We start from the raw sequence: 21193 nt of genomic DNA on the forward strand, positions 1-21193 counted from the left end.
TTAGAGAAGATTCCTGAGTTTGGGGAGGTTGGTAGCTTTGTATATTACTCTTCTATGTTATGGCAGAAGAGCCAGAACAGTAGCAGAATTCTCCCAACAGTGAGTCCCTGGTCTTAGGTAAGTTCTCTGGAAGTAATTCTGTTCAGAAAATATTTATTTTGAAACTTCTTTTCCTCTTACACTGGTCTAGAACATATGAGTTGTAGTGGAAAAAAAAAAGCCATTTTCTCAAGGAACTTATCATTTAGATGGGGAGGTAGGACATATATCCTGAAGTTGTATTGACAATGAATGAACTACATTATGATACTAGAAAACAAATCAAATAATATCATAAGGCAGCATGTAATTAATTGACCCTGCTACTATGTGCCATGATTTTGGAGGGGAGAGAAATCCGTTTGGTCCAGGAAATGAGAGCAAGTTATCACAAGAAGATGGAACTTGGAGGATGATTGGCTTAGGAGGGTATTCTATATGGAAGGAGTAGCATGAGCAATGGTTTATCAGTGTGGAGATACGAGAACTGAAATCCTCATCTTGTTCCTGGTCATAGAGAGAAAGCATCCAGTCTTTCACCATTAAGTATTATGTTAGCTATGGGGTTTTGTCAATGGCCATTATCACTTTGAGGAAATTTGTCTTATTCCTTTCTATTCCTAGTTTATTGAGTGGTGGTGTTTTAGTTGTTTTTGTTAGGATAGGGTGTTGGATTTGGGCAGCTGCTCTTTCTCTATTGAGATGACCATATGGTTTGTGTCCTTTATCCTATTAATGTGGCGCTTCACTGTGATTGATTTTCGTATGTTGCAACAACCTTGCATTCCTTGGATAAATCCTACTTAGTTATGGTATACAGGCCTTTTTATGTTGTTGGATTCAGTTTGATTGTATTTTGTTGAGGTTTTTGGCATCTGTGTTCGAAAGAGATGTTGGTCTGTCATTTCTTTTCTTGGGATGTCTTTGTTTGGTTTCTGTATCAGTAATATTGACCTCATAGAGTGAATTGGAAAGTGTTCCCTTGCCTTCTGTTTTTGGAAGAATTGGTGATAATTCTTCTTTAAACACCTGGTAGAATCCACCAGCGAAGTCATCTGAGCCTGGTATTATCTTTGTGGGAGATTTGAAAATTACTATTGCAATCTCTTTAGTTGTTATACATCTATTCAGATGGCTATTCCTTGAGCTAATTTTGGTAGTTAGTGTTTTCTAGAAATCTACTCATTTCATCTAAATTATCTAATATATTGTCACACATTATTCACATTAATTTCTTATAACCTTTCTTGTTTGCTTTTTTAAGATTGGTAGCAATGGCCTGTCTTTCATTCCTGATTTTATAATTTGAGTCTTCTCTCTTTTTTTGTCAGTCTGTCTAACCAAAGATTTGTTGACCATTTCAAAGAATCAGTGGTTGCTTTCATCTTTTTCTGTATTGTTTTTCTATTTCCTTCCTATGTTTATTATTTACTTTAATAATTGCTCATTATCATTATTATTTCTTTCCCCAGTTTGCTTATAGTTCAGTTTGCTCTATTTTTACCAGTTTCCTTAAGGTGGAGGTTAGGTTATTGATTTGTACTATTTCTTCTTTTTTAATATAAGCATCAGTAGCTCTAAAGTTCTTTCTAAGCATTGCTTTAATTGTATCCCATAAGTTTTGCCCTGTGGTGTTTTTGTTTTTATTTGCCTCAAAGTATTTTTTTTTTTTCCATTTCTCTTGTGGCCTTTTTTGACCCATTGGTAATTTCACAGTGTGTTTAATTTCCATGTTTTTGTAGATTTTCCAAATTTCCTTCTGTTATTGAGTTCTAAGTTTATTCTGCTGTAATTAGAGAATATATTTTGTATAATTTCAATCTTTTAAATTTACTGAGGCATGCTTATGGCCTCGCATATGGGCGCTCCTGGAGAATGTTCCACATTCAGTAGAGAGGAATATTACTTTGCTTTTATTGGGTAAGTGTTCTATACTTGTATCTGTCAGTTCTATCCATCCTTGATCGGAAGCTAGGTAGAGAATGGTCCTGGTTTTCTTGATTGCACATGTCTACAGTAGAGCTACCATCACACTGCTCTGGAGGCCAGAGATGGTGGACATGTGAATAAGTCATGACTCACATGCCACAGGTTCTTGATGTGCTTACTGAGATTGAGTAGATTTTCTTGAGTAGATGTTTTCCATTTGCTGTGTGCCTTTAGGACAATTTCCCGAGTTTAAATTTTTAGCAGCCAAACGTATATATCACTGAAGAGAGGGGTCCACACTCCTCATACTATCACTTTAAAAAAGAAGTCGATCTCCTTTGTAATTACTATCTTTCTAGTCTTTTACGCTGATGAAGTAAATGAGAGCTGTATCAGTGAAATCATGGCTAGTGGGTTCATTATCTCAGGGTTGGTGAGAAAAATCAGCTTCCAAAGACATTGTTTGAACAAAAAAAGTAAATTAAGTTCTTTTAACAAGTATAGTTTCTGATAACAAACGTTCTTAAGGTTGTAAGACAACAGTTCCTGTAGCTGCTAAAGGAAATATTTCAATTTTTTTCCCTTTAGTAAATAGATGTAGTCAAAATCAATTTTATGGTTACAAGATACTGAATAAGCATGACTTTCACTTAAATTTTATAGCAATTAATATGCACACACCACTAATACTCCCCTTTATTTTTCATTTTCTACAAAAGTAATTTGTAATCCACTTCTTTACATTCTTAAAAACACTTCTTTTAACAGTTCTTTGCTTAAATTTTCCATTAGTTGCTATTGAAACATATGGCCTATGAATAAAAAATGTAAAGTTCGATAATTTCTTTTGAGCTGGTTTTAGAGCAGGTGAATGACACAAATGAAAGTAATATATTTGAATATAGCACTTGGAGCAATTTCATATTCAAAGATCAGTTTCATTAACTATAATGACACACTGAATCTTCCACACATCCCTGCTGCAGGAGAGTTCCCAAAGAGAATTCAGTTGCAACCAATAGACGTGTTGCAGCCAACACCCTAGCAGTGTTTGGATCAACTGGGACATGACAATGACTGGTCCTCATAATCTGGCGGTTGTACTGTTGTAATTTAATGTGTCATCACTGTGAACTAATGTGGGCTTGATGGATGACTATGATTGGGGAGTGAGATGAATGTGCTCAGCTTTTATTGTTTGGAGAGAGCTCGCAGGGTTGTTGCCAAGTAGTATACCGCACGATGCCAAGTTTGTGTCCTTTATTATATCTGTGCTCTAGACTGATGCCCATCCCTTAATACTCCTGTTCCCGGGAGACTCTTCCCGTTCACTGGGCCCACCAAACTTGAGAGAGCTAGATTGTAAGGTCATAGACGACTTTTCAGTCCCTGCAAAAAGATGGAGCAGGGTCAGACTTGAGGTTACATCTTAACAGCACAGCTGTGTCGCAGTTGCTCTCTGATGAGCAGTCTCTAATGAAGCAGAATTGGGGATTTGAAACAATAGAGTATCCTCGGGTTAAGGTCTGGAAACTCCATTTCATTCTTGACAGACTCACATCTAGCTGGTGTATTCAGAGTTGCAAAAGTAAGCCTACCTTCTCTGAATTTCTCAGCATTGTTTGCCTAAGTATCTGATGACTATTAATAGACATAGTCTTAAAGTCTAATTTGCCTTCGCTGAGAAAAGTGCCACCACTCTCTGCACCCTGGTGCCCTCCATCCACAGTTCTGACATTTCTGTGGCTGGTGACTTTGGGTTTGTTTCAGGTCATTTGCATCCCCGCTTCTCCTTTCTGGCATCTAGAAGGTCATTAGCATTTCTACCTCTTTCGTTAAAGTCATAAACCCATTGACGGGGATATTTGATTTTCAGTGTAGGAGGTCTGGGGGGTGGTGGAGCCATTGTGTCTTAGAGTCAAGCAGCCCGTGCACTTTGACCCTCCTGCTCAGAATATACCCTCTTCTCACCTGGCACTTTCCCAGAATGTGGGCATCAGGTGGGCTCATCTTTACTTCCCCCCTTTTCAGGAGCATGAATCCTTGCACTTGTCATTACTAAAGCCTCGACTGCCATGACTGCCAGTAGGTGTAGCAGGTGTTCATGCAAATAGAACGACTGGAACTCTATCTGTCCCTCTTGGAGACCGGGCTCTCTACCCCAGATTTCTGTTCATTTAAAACAAAAGAACATGCTACATATATCATAATAAGGGTGATTACTGGTTTTGGAGATTCAGAGGTTACTTTTCATGGGACGAGTGAGGCCAAGCTTCATAGAGCAACATTGAATTTGTACCTTGAGTGAATAGTAGGATTGTGATGTCATGAGATGCAGCAAAATAGAATTTTAGAGGCAAGAATAGTACCAAAATCAAGGACTAGAGAAAGCATGGAGTTGGGGAGTGACAGTGGACTGTTTTGTTCAGCTAAGAGGGATTGAGTTCAGGATGCTAAGGAACTGGTATTAATCATGAGGAGTAATTAGAGGATTTGAGGGAGAGAATACGATGAATAGTGTTTTTTTTTCTAATACTGCACAGATTCTGTTCCTCGGGCCACATGTACATATACACATTTCTCATATTCTTTAGTCTTGCCTGCTTTAAGCTTTCATTGAAATCATAATCCATGTACTCTTCTGAGATCTGCATCTTTCGCTCAAATGTTTTATTTTTGAGGTTCCTTCATTGTCTGGTTATTGTTGTGTTTGTTTTCACTGCTTTATAATTTTCCTTTGTTTGTACCACAGTTTATCCTTTCTACTATTTCTACTTAGGACTTTAAAAAATGCTGAAATTCATATTTATGAGTGAGTCTTTTGACACACATGCCTAAGAGGTGCTTTAAGGTCTATTTCCAGGAGTGTAGTTGCAGGATGCGCATGCCATTTTTTAAAAAAGATTTTTATTATAAGTAATATCTACACCCAGTATGGGGCTCGAACTCATGACCCTGAGATTAAGAGTGGAAGGCCCCTCTGACTGAGCCAGCCAGGTGCCTCTGCTATATTTTTTTTTGCAAGTTGTTGTCAGTGGATGAGAGTTCCTCTTGCTCCATGTCCTAGAGCCCAGTATTTTAATCTCTGCCAAACTGGTGGGGGTGAAATTATATCTCGCTATATAACTTTACCCGGTATTTCCCCAATTACCAGTTAACTTGAGAATCTTTTGTTTAGGGGCTGTTCTTATTTATCTTCTAATCAGCAAGAAAGATGTATTAAAATATTCCCTTATGATGGAGAAATTTTCTATTTCTCCTTGTGTTGTCAATTTTTGCCTTATAAATTTTGAGGTCATTTTATTAGATGCATACAAATATAAGATTGTTGTAAATCCTGGTGATTTAAAACTTTTGTCAATATATCTCTAGTAATTTAAAATGTTCTTATTTTGCTTGATATTGCCAATAGCTTCTTTTCCCCTGCTGTTCCTCTTTTTTATCTTTTAACATACAGAATTTTTCTGTATGCTTATATTTTTGATTAAACATATACATGTACATATACACACACATATAATTTTAATGCCCATTTTAAAAATAATTTTTGTCTTTTAACTGTACAATTTAGTCTATTGACATTTAATGTAATAATTAGTATATTTGGATTAAATTTATTATCTTATTTTGTACTATATATTGTCCAACTTGTCCTAGATTTTTCAATGTTCGTATATTTTAATAGAGTATGCATATTTAACTTATATATGTATTTATTTATTTATATATATTTCCCTCTAAATGTGTTTTCTGGGCCATATGGTTTCTTTTTCCCTCTCTTTTTGGGGGCATTGATTATCTTTTTTACTAGCTTACTGTCCTTCCCCACTAGCTTAGAATTTATGTAACCTGTTTATTCATCTTACTGATTTCCATACAAATTACAACAGGAATCCACAATTAATAAAATTTTATTGCTAATCAAAGCCTTCACCCTCTCCAGGACAATACAAGGTCCATAAAATGCTCTAAACCAATTTATTCCCCTCTTAATTATATATGTTTAAATTCTATATTAAAAGGCTCCTAGAAGGCTTTGTCACTTGTGCTTTGTACGATGTTCATCTAGATTTGCCTTCAGATTCAGCACTGTCTTTGTTCTTCATTACTTCTTGCATCTTATACATTTGATATGAGATAGCTTTCTGTTTAAAGTATACATCCTTTAAAATTTTCTTCAGTGAAGGTCTACAGAAGAAAATTCAGTTTTTAATTCCTCTTGAAATGTATTTATTTTGCCTTCAGTATTGAAGGGTTTTATCATTGCTTATGGAAGTCTTGATTGCTGGTCTGTTGCTGGTTTTATTTTCTAGCATGTTGAACCTATTTGGTTTCTAGCTTCCACTGTGGTGAAAAAGTCAGTGATCTATTTCATATCCTTGACTGATTTTAAGATCTTTTAATTATTGGTGTCTGGTAAAATGATATATCCGATTGTGGAGATATATATATTTATTTATAGCAATATACATTTTCTTTATCATACTTGCTATTTGTTGGACTCCTAAATCTGGTATTTGGAAACTTTAAAAAGTTCTAGAAAATTCTTATCCAGTATCTGCTTTGATATTCTAAATTCTCCCTTCTATTTTATTTTTCTGGAAATTTCATTAGATACATGTTAGATTTTTAAAATCTTGGGACACCTCAGTGACTCAGTCAGTTAAGTGTCCGCCTTCTGCTCAGGTCATGGTCCAGGGGTCCTGAAATCGAGTCCAGCATCGGGCTCCTTGTTCAGCAGGGAGCCTGCATCTCACTTTCCCTCTGCCTGCTGCTCCCCCTGCTTGTTCTCTCTCTCTCTCTGACAAAATAAAATATTCAAAAAACAAATATAATCTTTTCTCTCTTTCCTTAATTTCTTTTTTAGAAGAATGTTTATTTTTTTCCCTACCCTTTTAAAGGTAGTATGTTATTACCACATACGGAGGTACTGTAATATATTTAAGAAATAAACTACAAGTAATTTCTAATTTCTTGTTTTGTAAGCCACAGCAGCAAATATATATACATATATATAAATTTTTTTTTGTATATATAGTTGTTCAGTGATTTCCCTTAAGGTTGGTAAATCCCTCAGTGTGGTGTTGCTATGTGAAAAGTTAAAATGTTGATACATACTCCCAAATTGATCCCTGAAGGGCAGTACAAATTCCACTCTACCCCAAAATGCACCTGAGTGCCCCTTTGTCTATATCCTCCTTGAGATCTTGTTTTCATTTTTGCTGGTTGATGGGTAGAGAATAACACTGTGCGGCTGTTTCATTTGATTTCATATAGTTCAGGTGAGGATGAAACCCGACACCTTTTCTTTTTTTTTTTTTTTAAAGATTTTATTTATTTGACAGAGAGAGAGATCACAAGTAGAGAGAGAGAGAGGAGGAAGCAGGCTCCCCACCTAGCAGAGAGCCCGATGTGGGACTCCATCCGAGGACCCTGAGATCATGACCTGAGCTGAAGGCAGAGGCTTAACCCACTGAGCCACCCAGGCAGCCCCCTGACACCTTTTCTTATATGTCTTGGCTCTTTGTACTTTTCCTTTGTTGAGTGACCTTTGTGTGCCCTTTGCCCATCTCTCTAAGTGGGTGTTTATCTTTTTCTAAATAAATTGCATGATTTCTTTATGTGTTAGGGATTTTAACACATGTGTATGTCTTCAGTTCATCTTTTAACCTTGTGTGTAATGACTTAATATACAGAAGTTTGTAGTTTTTTTCTTTTTTTAATCGAGAAATAGTTGACATAGTGTCTTAGTTTTGAGTGTAGAACAATGATTCGGTGAATGTTCATTTCTTTGTCTTTCATGCCATGTTCCGAATAATTTGTTTGGATTCATCCTTCAGTTCATTATTTCTCTCTCTAGTTGTACCTTGGGTGCTGTTTAATTTACCCACTGGGTTTTTAATTGTAATTATTTTGATTTCTAGGAATTCTATTGTCATTTTCATAAATACTTTGCTATTCCCTATAATTTCTTGGCTCAGCTTTCCCTTTTATTTCTGTGTGTATTTTGTGATAGTTACTTAATATTCTGTGCAGACTATTGGGATAATTTCAAAATCTCAGATTCTTTGTAGATCTGCTTCTAAAATTTGTTATTTTTTTGTATTTGCCTGTAGTGTTGTTTCCTTGTATGTTTTGTGATTTTTTATTCACTCTGCTTATATTCCTTTGAATTATATCTGTAGGAAAATTTTTGAAGTCTCCAGAGATAATTGTGTTTGCTGCTGCCAGTTCCCTTAGGCAACTACTGATGCAGAAGGAGTTTGAATTCTCAATTTGGGTTTTATAGATCACACAGGGTGCATGGTTTGGGTTTGCAAACTTGTATAAAGTGAGGATTGTGGTTGTAATTTCTCAGGGGAACTTTCCCCCCCTGTTTTTCAGTGCCATTGTACTTTTATGCCTGGGCTATTTCTTTTTCATCTTTACACTGGTGATAAAACTCACTGGACTTTCAGTTTTATGAAGGAGGATCTCTTATAAGATTCCTTGCCTTGCACTTGCTCTAGGCTTTGCCTTTATCTCCTGAAACTTATGCAGACTGCAAAGTAGGAGAACACAGCCTCCGGTGTTCAGCAGAAACTCTCTTGCAAAGCCAGTTTAGATCACTTACCTCTCTGCTTTCTTACTTTATTTTAGTCTTCTGCATATTCCTTTTTTGTTGTTGTTGCTACTGTTAATTTATTTTTGGCAACAAAATAAAACAAAACAAAGTAGCATGTGGCTTCTATCTGAAAACTGGCCCCATCTGTCTTTCAGATGGCACTAAATCAAACCCAAAGCTGGAGTTATTTTGGACTTAAATTTGAATTCCTAAATAATTTGGCTTAATGGGACATTTCCTATAGATAAAATACTGAAATCCAAACATTTGATTCTTCTTCCCCATCCGCTTAGAGAGAAAATCACTCCAAAAAGCAATGTAATACTTCTTTTGTCTTCTTGACCTGTGGCCTGAAAATTCCTTATAAATAATCCCTGAGGTTTGTTAGATTCATTCATAAAATTAACTGAGAAAATTCTTAACACATATAGGAGGAATAAGAGATGATTTAAATAGGCTATTAAAAATACTTCCTTGGAATTAAATCCAATATGTTCTTCTAATACCTAATTTTGAAGGGTAATTATAGACTAAGCATTCAGTAAGGTTGGGGGTTGGTTTTCTGACACTGGGAATACAGCATCTTTCTACAACTGACATTTATGTAAGTATCTCTTGGAAATACCCCATCTACACTAAATCTTACTATGCCTTCCATTCGTACAGTTGGAAGAAGCAGAAAGTAAATGAAAAATTTCAGATAAATTGAGTGACCCTGAAGAAAAGCTGCATTATTTAAGAGGAAATATCTCTTACCATCACCTATTGCCACCCAGTATTTTGTTTGTGAACCTCTTTCTATTCCTTACTTCTACCTATTAACTACTCCTTAAAATTTTTCTCTTTGCCTTTGAGCAAAGGCAAACTTTCACTGTGTTTTAAGAATCATTCAAATTATATGTTTGAGATGATATTTTCATTGACACTTGAAGAAAGCAGTTCACTGTGTGTTTCCATCTGAGTAGGTGGCAATTATGAAAATAATCTTCAGCTTCCCACTTTCACATTAATGACCCCAGTGACTCAGGATTACATTGTAGGAAGGCAGCACTTGTTCTATACTAATGCTATGAATTTCTTATTGATGAATGACAGCAAGACATAGCCATGCTGGCACCAAATAAACACACAATTCTTTATTTAGGAACAGGTGGAATGAAGCAAGATTCTGCTTTTGGTCCTGTCTTTGTACTACCAGCACTGCAAGCTGGTTGGGATGCAGTTAGGGATGTGCATTGATTTAATAAATTTTGAGAACAGAGATCCTTTTCATTTTTTTTAACGATTATTTATTTATTTATTTGACAGAGTAGGCAAGCACAACTAGGCAGAGCAGCAGACAGAGGGAGAGGGAGAAGCAGACCCCAGCTGAGCAGGGAGCCCGACGTGGGGCTGGAATCCAATGTGGGGCTCGATCCTAGGACCTCGGGATCATGACCTGAGTGGAAGGCAGACACTTAACTGACTGAGCCACTCAGGCATCCCATGATGCTTTTCAATTTTAAAAATAAATCCTTTGGGGGCACCTGGGTGGCTCAGTGGGTTAAAGCCTCTGCCTTCGGTTCAGGTCATGATCCCAGGGTCCTGGGATCGAGCCCCACATTGGGCTCTCTACTCAGTGGGGAGCCTGCTTCCTCCTCTCTCTCTCTCTGCCTGCCTTTCTGCCTACTTCTGTCAAATAAATAAAAATCTTTAAAAAAAAACCTTTGTTAGTAAAAACTGTTATATATTTAATTTAAAAAATGTTCAATTTCCTAAATATGATTATTAAAATGAGACAACTTGGCAACTGTGTTTGAGCTCAGTATTATGGTTCATTCCATATTCCATGAAACAAACATGGCCCATAGACCCCTCTTTCGTTTTTCAGATATGCTGTAACTATGTAACTATGCTATCACTCACTTTCAGGACTGACCAAGAGAGCCTTACCATTCAATTTTGCTTGATGAAACTTTAGACAGACTTCTTCCTGACCCCAGACCTCCCTTTGGAAAACTTGTCATTATAAATTCTTCCTCTGCCCCTTAAAAGAAGACTTCTTGCCAGCTTTACAACCCAGAAAAGTGGATATATTCAAGTCAGCTAAGATAAAGGCTTCCATGGTCTTCTAACTTGGTCTCAATCCATGTTGGCAACTTTATTTTTCAAGTATCTTCTAGATTTTATAAACAGAGTTCTCCACTTTTTTTTGCTAAGCTTACATACTTACGTTTTCCCTCCGTTTTAACTTCTTCTTCCTTGTATTCAAGTCTATCAAAACTCTACCCATGCTCAGGACCCAGATTCATGCCATAACCACTTTTCTAAATACCCACATGGAATGTGATTTTCTGTCTTTGCTTTTTAGTACACACATTGTGCTTATTATAATCTAATTTGCATTGTGTTTATTCTGGTGCATGTCATAGACTGTCTATTAACTTATAAGATCCTTGAAGGTGGGTTTGTTCCTACTATGTATTGGTACCTTCCCATTACTTATTATTGATTTTACATATAATAGAAAATGTTTTTAAAAATATGTGTTAGGTAGGTGAACTAAAAACAGCTCAGTGAATTCACAGTGGTGCTCTCAGCCCCTTCCCATCCCAGGCAAAGTTGCATCATAGGCTGTGCCTTAAATTCATGCCCCAGAAACCTCTCTTCAATTTTACGTTTGAGTTCTCAGGGAGATTGAACTGCTGATTCTCATTCTTGCTAACCAGAGTTATAGACACAATGATTGAATCACATTCCTAGTTCAGGAAAACATGACTAAAGCTGGCACACCGCAGGAAGTGTCTTGGTTGAAAATAAATGACACCGGGACCTCGCCCTCTGTTATTCTATCTGAGGACAAACTTGCGTCTGACTCAAACAAGAAACTAGTGTTTTAATTTGTCTGAGGTAGTGTGCAGCCCCACCCACCAGACTCTAAGCATAGGGTGGGTGATGGACTGGTGAGGCCAAAGAAAAGACTCAAAGACAGCAATCAAGACAGATTTGTTGGGATGGCTTACATACAGGGAGTCCAGGAACGGCTGAGCGAACAGAGAACCTACTGCTGGGATCTACATGCAGCAAGTTTTCTATTATAGCAATTATAGCCAGTGTTTCCAAGGAGATCAAGCCCTGCCACCTGGACACCCTTCCTTACAATGGAGACATTCTGGGTTGGCCACTCCCAGAGCCCTTGACCTTGAACACAGAACGACACATTCTGCTGCACATTCTGCTTGATGGGAATATTGAGGGAGGGCAGGATCTCTCCATTTTCAAGATAGTGTTTAACAAGGGCATTCAAAGTGTGCTTGCACAAACTAGCTATCCAGTGTGTGCCCTAGAGGTAGCAAATCTGAAATCTTCAACTCTTTCAATACATGGACATTAAAGAAAGTGAAGGTATTTGTTTTCATTGGTTGGACTCCCGATTTAAAGGCCTCAGTGGAGGCAGAGAAAAGAACCAGGGTACTGGAGGTCCCCTCTAAAGCTCTGGATGACTGGCACATCTAGGTGAGGCAGACTCTCATAGGTGCCTACCTGGTACTCATCCTCCCTTCCCCCTTCGTTACAGAAGCCTGCTTATTCAGTATGGCAATGGAGCTAGCTCAGCGCTCATTATACCAATCTCCCTTGTTAGGAAATACAGTTCTGGCCAATGAAAAATAGGCAGAAATCTTCTGGGTAAGCTTTCCAGGAAAGCTTTTTTTTTTTTTTCTTCCTAGACCAAAAGGAGACAGCTGAAACATGATTTTAGCCCTTTCTCCTCCTTCCTGCCTGGAATTGAGTATAATACTCTTATCCCTAGAAGTGTTGCACCATTTGGGAGCATAAGGAAGAAAGGTTCATACTAAGGGTGGTAGAGGGAAAAGACAGAAGGATCCTAGGTCCTAGGTGGGATCTTTGTATAGTTGTACTAATGCTAAGCTGTCTTGTTTGGATTTTGTATTTGTGTGTATAAAAATGAATTTGTTAGTGCTAGTGCAGTTGGGTTTCTGTAATGTGTAGACAAATGTAAACTTGACAAATACACTGGACATGCCTAGAAAACATGTGAAGGAATCAACTCTCTGGGCAGATCTGGCCCCTTTTATAGTCTGCCAGTTCACTTGTCAGTGAGTTGAATGCAGAGAATTCAAAGAGGATGTCAGGGAAACACCAAAGGATGCTAGAAACATAAGACAAAAGAAGCAAGAATCTCTGAAACACAGAAAAGGTCAGCTGTCAGACATACCTGATCATGAGCCAGCCATGGACTTTTATTGTGTTCAATCACTGAGATTTGGGGGTTGTTCATTAGGATAACTAGCATTAATAACTCCAACCAAAACACCACTCATCAGAAGATCTGAGATATTGTCTATACCAATTAGAATGTTTTAGACTACATGCAACAGAAAACTCCAAGTCTAATACCTTTAAACAAAAATATTAAGTATCTCACAAGCCAGGGATAAGGCAGTGCCAGCATTGGCTAATTTAATGCATAAATTACATCATTAGACTCCATGTTCTGTCTTTCTGCTCTGCAATTGTCAGCGTTTTGGATTTGTCCTTAGGCATTTTTCCCTCCTAATGCGAGAAGGCTGCAACACTTTCAAGGGTCCTAACCAGATATGATCATCTGGAAGAACTTCTTTTCTCATGTGTGTCTTCTTCTTCTTCTTCTTTTTTTTTTTTAGGTTTATTTATTAATTTGGGGTGGGAAGAGAGAGCATGCGCACACGTACACGTGCGGTTGAGGGGATGGGCAGGAGAGGGAGGAAGCAGACTCTCCGCTGACCACCGAGCCTGAAGGGGCTCCATCCCACAACCCAAGAGATCATGACCTGAGCTGAAACCAAGAGTTGGTGGCTCAACTGACCAAGCCACCCAGGTGCCTCTCATGTGTGTCTTAAGAGTGAAGAAGTCTTTCCCAGAAGCCGGATAGCAGATACCTTCTCCTGTTTCATCAAACTCAAGTGCCTCATATACTCCTGCCTAAACCAATCATCAGCAAGGAGAATGGGACCTCTGTGATTGGCTTACATCAATCAGCATTTGCCCCCTGGGGATACACCTGGTATTAGCCTTCCCTAAAGCACTTGGATGCTCAGAGAAGGGTGGCTCTCTGCACAAAGTGGGAAAGTCCTTTTATGTAAAATGGGCTGGGAGTCAGTGTGGGGAGGCACCCAGCAGCATCTGCTGTATTTCGCATGAGAGACCTCATCTTGAAAAGTAGGACCTGGGCACAGTGAGATTAAGACAGTGACAAAGATTTGGTCATTGCGAGAGATTCAAGATTGCAAGTATAAAGAAAGGACTGTGTTCTTGGCCCCTCTCCTGGAGGGATTATTTGCTTCTCAAAGAGAGCGTGGGAACTTTATGTAAAAAGTGAGCACTCAGTCCCACCCTCCCTTTTTTCCTCAGCAGCTTTCACCTGTAAGTGCCCCATAGAAGATCTCTTTCAGCTGTTTTTCTCTTCCCCAGTCACTGTGGTTGCCATGTCGTGCTGCCAGTGTTCCTTGGAGTTGTTTTCTCAGTGTTTCTACCCGGCCCCCCAGACTTCTCATGGCCCCATGCCCCTGTGCCTCAGTTGGGCTCTCTCCCTCCCTCAGCTATAGATGCTGCTGCTACCTACTTCCTAAATGCTAGAGTGCCTTGGAGAAGTTTCCCTTAGCTCTTCCGCACTTCCCTTTTCCTCCTAGCCAGGAGGCAGCCTGGGACCTAGAATCAGAATATGTCTAATGGAGAGCAAGGGAGAGGAGGAGCAAGACACCATAAGTAGGGGTCAGAAGAAATCATAGTCTAATCTTGCTCACCAGAGGTACCTATTAGGATCTGGGGCCACATTTCATGTAAGAAAGAGAATTTGTTTGCTGGACATTGTGGTCTATGAATGTATTTCCCTTCGGGACCTCCAAAAGGAATTACGTGGAATGAAGAGCAGAATTTTGGTAAAGCAGTCCCACCTTTCAGGTGGTTTCACTTTCTGGGGTTTCAGATACCTGCAGTCAAGCACCATCTGGAAGCAGACGGTCCTTTTCTGACATGTTGCTGAAGGTCAATAGTAGCTGAACGCTAGGTCACAATGACTGTGCCGTTCACCTCACCATGGAGGCATTTTATCATCTCACTTCATCACAGGATGAAGGGTGAGTACAGTACAATAAGATACTTCGAGAGAGAGATCACATTCATACAACTTTTTTTAAACATACATTGTTTTAATTATTGTATTTCATTATTCGTTATTATCTCTTACGGTGTCTAATTTGTAAATTAAACTTTGTCATAGGTCTGTCTATATAGGAAAAACATAGGATATATAATATAGGGTTCGGTACTATCCTCAGTTTTAGGCACTGGAGGTCTTGGAACGTATCCTCCACAGATAAGGGGGATATCCCTATATACTGGAGTTTTTGGCCACTGTTAACGAATTGAAAGTATAGCTTTCCAAACATTTTTATGAATATATATGTGTGTTTTCTTTAATTGAGAACATATTGCACAGACTCTGTGGTATTCTATATTTATACTTCAGAATGTTATCGGTCAGAACTCCTCAGCGCTAGCTCTGTAGCCTCTCCATGGATCTCCCTCCAGCTCGATGGTCCTGGGGTCTGTGTTCTCTTAGCACTGCTTCTTCCCTTCATCCCTCATGTCTAGCAGTGAAGCATTTTCCTACTCTTGGTAATTTCTAGGTTGCCTCACCATCCTGTTTGGCTTCTAAATGCTTGCATCATTTGTGTAATAAATCCTCTTTATTTTACCCTCATTTGAAACATATATGGTGGTTTCTATTTGCTGATGATTCCTTTGGTCTTCTGGTTAAACCCTCTGGGCTGGCGAAGTGTAGTTGCCTGTGCAATGCAACAGGGAGAAGAAGAGCGGGAAGTGGGTCTGAGAGCCAACAGGAGGGTGGCTTTTATGGGGTCTCTTTTTTGTTACCCAGTGTCCTTTCCCCCTTCTCCCCATGTTTAATGTCCATGAAACAACTTCACGTATCTGCCTAGCAGGGGGCAGCTGTCATTTAGACAGAGAAACATTTTCCTCCTTTCCTCCCCAAATGGAGGCATGAAGTAACTGTGTTAGTCAAGCTAGTCTCTCTAGGTGATATGCTGCCCCTCCATTAGTTCCGGGTTCTCCTTGTTGCAGTTAGGGTTTCTGAGGACTAAATGACAAAGCTGGGACTCACCCATGCCCCCCTCAAACAAAATAGTACAGGAAGGGGAAAGATAAAACTAGGTATTTTTTTTTTTTAACATATATGGGCACATGTGTGAGGAGAATGTGCAGAGGTGCTACAGCCCTCATTTTTCTGGATGGTCATGAGGTCATATCATGGACACATCATTTTTTTTTTTAACTGTCCACTCTGTGTTCTCTTACACTGAGGCACACCGTACCTGGGTTCTGTTCTTGGTGGAGTGATCTGAATCTTTCTTCCTGAAGCACATGGGTCATTAGGGGTCCTGCCTTGGTTGAGTTGTTGTAATCTTCTAGAGACTTTTACTGTGGACATGAAAGTCCTGCAATGTGCCACGGGGCATCTTCTGGGTTCTGACGTAGTCAGTTTTCTGCCCCTGTTGTGTAGCCTCCATTTGTTTTCCTTTGATAGATTGTATATATCATCACAGTTAGTATAGTAATTCCTCTGCATGTTAAATCAATGGTATGAGAAGCCTAAAGTGACCACATAACAGTTGTAACTTATTACTTAATGGGATGATTATAGAACCTTCCTTCCTTGGGAACGAAGATCCATAAGCCATCTGAACTCAGGGCTGCAAGGTTGCAATGATGGAATATTATGTCTAATGGTGAAAAGGGCTTCCTCTACTTCCATCTCTTAATGTCCAGCCTATGTATAGTGACAGTGGGGGATACAGCACCTTATATTGGTCTCTAGCTTGAACAGGCACCGCCATCTTGGAACAGCACATCAACTTCAGTGAATCTTCAGCAAACCATTCTTCCTGTTGGCCTAGCTGCTTCTTGGTGTTGGGCTGCATGAGATGAGGCAGTGGGAGACAATGGAGGCCCAAGATGTTTGGGCGACTCAAGATTGTCCAGTTTTATCTGAAATGTCCAAATACCTCCCATCCCAAATCTCACAGTCCCACTCTTCTGAATAATGTCCCAACCTTCACATAAGAGACTTGAGTGTGCTTGTATTGGTCAAGCAGGTGGAAGTTAGCTGGCAGGACCTGGAGCCATGGAGGAGGTACATCTCCTGCCAGGGGTAGCACAGGAGCAGAGGGAGAGGGAGTTCTCCTAGCACAAGGATTTGTGTGTAAGGAATTACTGCAGAAGTGCTCCTAAGGGAGACCTAGGGAGGAGTGGAGAGGCAGGATCAGAGAGGAGTGAAAGCCAGGCAGAGCTCCTCAGAGGGCGGCTGTAGCTGACTCCTACAGTGTAAGCTGCACCTGTGTTCTTTGATCCGGAAGCAAAGGAGCTGGTTTTTTTGGTCATTGTTGTTGTTTTCTTTTTTTAATTCCCACCCATCTCCAGCATTTGTGATGGGACCCTCTCCTCCAAAGTACCCAGGCATTTCCAGGTCTTTGCTAAGCAAAGCGAGCTCTAGTAACCTGAAAACAGTTCTCCAAAAAATAATTGCAGGGGCTCCCTTGAAATGAAACCACTTGGAAGCCTGGGGGGAGTTGGGTGAGGGACACATAGAAACCATAAATAAACGGGTTCTAGGTGACCCGCATGCGTTGTGACATTGTTGGCTACACCCACACTTTAGTGTTCTGCTGGTGCTTTCCATTGTCTTGAACTACTGGATGCCACAAGGTAATAAAATAGTTCCCTAAGAGATGGGACAGAGCAGAGAATGATGGAGGTTGATTTGAGAATGAACAGGTTAATTGACTCCATCCCAGTATATCATAGAAAAATTTTCCTGACATTAAATGTTTTCCTATAACCATTTTAATGATTGCATAATATGCCACTATAAAGACGTGCATGTTCATTTAAGCAGTCTCCTTTTCATTAGAAATGAGCTCTTCCCTATTATAAATATTATTATGGAACAACTCTGCAACTGGGGTTTAGTTTATGTCCTTAATTTTCCCCCTAGGACAGACAGTGTTGGTACTTTAATTGGATGAAGAGGAAAATAGGTGTAGCATTACTCAAATGCTCTAAGTAAGTGGACACAACACGTGAAATTCCTGATATGAATGTATGTGAGTAGGGAATGTTTTACACGTGGTTTGATTTCCATAGTCAGTTGTTTATAATTCAGTGTTTGGAAATCAGTACTTATTTTTGTACTGAAGTGATGTTCTAATTGGTATTTAGGTTCCCAATATATGTCATGAGACTTCATTTAGCTCATGAGATATATTGGGAACCTAAATACCAATTAGAACATCACTTCAGTATATATGAAATCTATATAAATACAAATCGAGCTGAACTGATGAGTTAGCATATGAATAGTACATTTCTCTCCCCTTCTCTCTCTTTCTTAACTCAATCCATTTCTTTGTAAAGGCCATTGCCAACCCATGGAGCCAAAACAACCCTTGCTAGTCGTTTAGACTTGAGTAGAAATTTTGGTTCATTATGAATTAGGAAGAATTTGTAATTAAATCTTTGTGATGGTGAACTATCTTACACCCTTGAAAAGGACTTTCAGGCATTGAGTACAGGAGGATTTTTTTTTTTTTTTTGAGAATGTCACTTTTTATCCTGAATTCTTACCTCATTAGCCCTGCATACTTTGTTTTTGCTATTGGCTGAGGTCAGTGCCTTGTATTTACCAGGAGGAGTAAAATGGTGCCTTCTGTTCTGAAAGCATTTGCTAGAGGAATTGACATTTAGAAGATGCAATTCAGAAGTGACACGCAAGCTCTTGTAAGCATAAGTGCATTCTTCTTTGGTTTGTTAATGTGTAAGTCTTCATCTTGTTTTTGGATGCTGTGTAGTTCTGTTAAAATATAACTATGTTATGGGGCACCTGTTTGGCACCTGTTTGGCTCTGTCAGTTAAGCTTCTGCTTTCGGCTCAGGTCATAATCCCAGGGCCCTGAGATCAAGCCCCATGTCAGGCTTCCTGCTCAGCGGGAAGCCTGCTTCTCCCTCTCCCTCTGCCTGCCACTTCCCCTGCTTGTGCTTACACTCTCTCTTTCCCTGTCAAATCAATCAATCAATCAATCAATCAATCTTTAAACAAAAACCTTAAAAAACTATAACTATGTTATAATTAGCCTACATGGATATAATCAGATAATCACTACTGACTTAGCATCAGACCTGGCTTCTGAATTTGTAGCTTTAATTTGTTTTTCAGAAAATAATTTATTGACTCATTAAAAAACTTTAAAAGAGGGGCACCTGGGTGGCTCAGTGGGTTAAAGCCTCTGCCTTCGGCTCAGGTCGTGATCCTGGGGTCCTAGGATCGAGCCCTGCTTCGGTCTTTCTGCTCAGCAGGGAGCCTGCTTCCCGTCCTTTCTCTCTGCCTGCTTGTGATCTCTGTCTGTCAAATAAATGAATAAAATCTTTAAAAAAAAACTTTAAATGCCAATTTTGTATTTTAAAATAGATTTAAATTTACAGGAAAATTGTGAAGATAGTAGAGTCCTTATATACCCTACTCTTAGTTTTGCCTGTTATTGACATCTTATAGTATGGTACATTTGTCATAACATATGAATTAATATTGATACATTATTATCAACTAAAGGTCATATTTTATTCAGGTTTCCTTGGTATCCACGTGGGATCTCATCCAGGATCCTATCCAGGATATCACATTATATTTACTCATCATGTCTCAAGGCTCCTTTGGGCTATGACAGTTTCTCAGACTCTCCTTTGTTTTATTTTTTATTTTTTATTTTTTTTGGTCTTTCAAGAGTACAGTTTAATTTACCCATTCACATGCAAATCAGAGCACCTCTAATGATCATTCTGTGAACACTATATGATAACAATTGCTATCCACTAGACAATATAACTCATTTTGCTTTCACTTTTAATATAAAGGATAAGAAAAATGGGAAACTTCTTTTTTAAAAAAATTATCTCTTCTTTTGATAAGAACACTGAAATTCTACTCCCTTAGCAAATTTCAAATATACAGTATAGTGTTATCAACTATAGCACCATGTTATACATTAGACCTCAGAACTTATTTATCTTAGAACTCAAAGTTTATATCCTTTTACCAGCCTCTAAATTTCTTTGCTTTTGATGACTTGGACGGTTCTGAGGAGTTCTGGTCAGGTACTTTGTAGATGTCCCTCAACTGGGATTTGTCTGATGTTTTCTTTCTGATTAGACTTGGGTTGGAAGTTTTGGGGAGGAGAACTACAGAGGTAAATGTGCCATTCTCATCATATTGTATCAAGAAAGCATGAGTTGTCACTGGTGATGTAATCCTTGAACTCTTCACTGAGGTCATGTTTGTCAGTTTTTTCCATTTTAGTTTGTCCCTCGATCCCTCCATCCTCTGCTTTTTTGAAGGAAGTCACTAGGCCCGCACATTAGAAGTGGGGAGTTATGCTCTACTCTCTTGAGGGCAGAGTATCTACATAAATCATTTGGGCTTTAACTAGTTTTCATTTTAAATTGTGTGGGTACATGTACATATATACGTATTTAAAAATTATATGTTTGGCTCTCAAACATATAATTCAAAAATGAAGAAAAGAATAATCCCCTACAAGCATTTTTAAAAAGTTAAATGGAGGGCTGCCTGGGTGGCTCAGTGGGTTAAGCCTCTACCTTTGGCTCAGGTCATGATCTCAGGGTCCTGGGATCAAGCCCCACATCAGGCTCTCTGCTCGGCAAGGGAGCCTGCTTCCCCTTACCTCTCTCTGCCTGCCTCTCGGTCTACTTGTGATCTCTGTCAAATAAAAAAAAAAAAAAAAAAAAAAAAAGTTAAATGGAAACTTTTTGTCATAGCACCAAACCTTAGGTCGCATTGAAAGACATCTTAATATCTGAAAGAAATTGATTTGAAAAGAGAAAGGTTTACACAGTAAATTTATATATACCGTGAAGGCTGATCATTTTTTCTATGTTAATCTAGTGAATATTCAATAATACAAGCTGATACAGCCACTCTGGAAAACAGTATGGATGTTCCTCAAGAAGTTAAAAATAAAGCTACCCTATGACCCAGCAATTGCTCTACTAGGGATTTAACCAAAAGATACAAATGTAGTGGTCTGAAGGGGCATCTGCACCCCAGGGTTCATAGCAGAATGTCCACAATAGCCAAACTGTGCAAAGAGCCAAGATGTCCACTGATGGATGAATAGATAAAGAAGATGTGGTATGTGTATACAGTGGAATATTAGCCGCCAGGAAGGATGAAATCTTACCATTTACATTGTTGTGGATGGAACTAGAGGCTATTAAGCTGAGTGAAATAAGTCAATCAGAGAAAGACAATTATACGGTTTCTCTTGGATGTCGAACATAAGAAACAGGGTAGAGGACCTTTGGGAAAAGGAGGGAAAACCAAATGGGAAATTATCAGAGAGGTAGAAAAAACATGAGAGACTCCTAACTATAGGAAACAAACTGAGGGTTGCTGGAGGAAAGGTGGGTGGAGGGATGGGGTAACTGGGTGATGGGCGTTAAGGAGGGCACATGATATGATGAACACTGGGTGTTAATGCAAATGTCACTATGT

Source organism: Enhydra lutris, unplaced genomic scaffold (assembly GCF_002288905.1).
Source record: "Enhydra lutris kenyoni isolate GAN:26980312 unplaced genomic scaffold, ASM228890v2 scaffoldscaffold4, whole genome shotgun sequence".
NCBI classification, from domain to species: domain Eukaryota; kingdom Metazoa; phylum Chordata; class Mammalia; order Carnivora; family Mustelidae; genus Enhydra; species Enhydra lutris.